Genomic DNA, 956 nt, shown 5'->3' with positions numbered 1-956 from the left:
AAAAAAAAAGAGTTTATATCTCATGGAAATGTACATAACCTGAGACATCCACTCGTGCACTCTCCCCTACTTATCCTGCTAGGCTAAGTGAAATCCTAGGGTATTATATATGAAACAAACATAAGCAGGTTCCAAATGTTAGAGAGAGAAAAGGCTAAACAGGGAACTCAGGGCCCTAGGATTGTCCCTTGGAAACTTCTCTCCTGAGTTTTTTTGCCTTACTTTTGCCTTATATACCTGAGGCTTGGAGCTGAAAGTCAGCATCCCAGAAATACTGATGAGCATACCCAAAACTCACCAATAAACATCTGCTCTCTCAAGCCAAAATACCAGAAAAGGGGCAGCCTATCAAGAAAGAAATCTGTTTGACAGTAATCAATGTACTACAGCAAACACCATAGCAAAGACTGTGGCCCCACTGCCATCCACTCTTGGAAAGGCTCACTGCTCAGTCTGGATTTCCACTCTCACCAGGTTGTTCAGAAATACTCCGCCAGTCCCACCACGGTGGTACCAGAGAAGGCCGAGTAGGGAGTCAAGACTGTCACCCTGACAGGTGGTGACCTTCACCCCACTTCTCAAAATGGCATCAGAGGAGACAATGTCAGCCTCTTTAGATGAGTGGGGAGGGGACTGCATTTTAGGAATTTAGAAATTCAAAATAGGTGACAGTCTATCAGCTTTAGAAGCCCCCCAAAGAGATTAAAATTCCAGAGACATAGTATCCTGAATCGGTGCAATTTTTTTTGAAACAAAAATATTTGTGATTTTTTTAATAAAGTATGAGTTCAGTGATGAAGGTCCCTAAACTTAGCACTGCCTCCTTCATCCCGGCCCCTTATCAGTATAACCTGTAGTCCACGAAAAAAGTTTCCCTTTGCCGTTGCATGAATTTCCACATATCGTCTTACGTTAATTGCATCAGGAAAATCCCATGATAATTTCACTTTTGAATC

At 42.4% G+C, this 956-nt stretch overlaps 1 pseudogene; it reads right to left on the bottom strand.

The window, feature by feature from the left end:
• Window positions 1-639, bottom strand: part of LOC115279717 — a 127,609-nt pseudogene extending 126,970 nt beyond the window's left edge.
• Window positions 640-956: the final 317 nt, after the last annotated feature.

This window comes from Suricata suricatta, chromosome 16 (assembly GCF_006229205.1).
Source record: "Suricata suricatta isolate VVHF042 chromosome 16, meerkat_22Aug2017_6uvM2_HiC, whole genome shotgun sequence".
In the NCBI taxonomy this organism is placed as follows: domain Eukaryota; kingdom Metazoa; phylum Chordata; class Mammalia; order Carnivora; family Herpestidae; genus Suricata; species Suricata suricatta.
The sequence above is the reverse complement of the archived record's forward strand: the minus strand, read 5'-3'. Positions and strand labels throughout refer to the sequence as shown.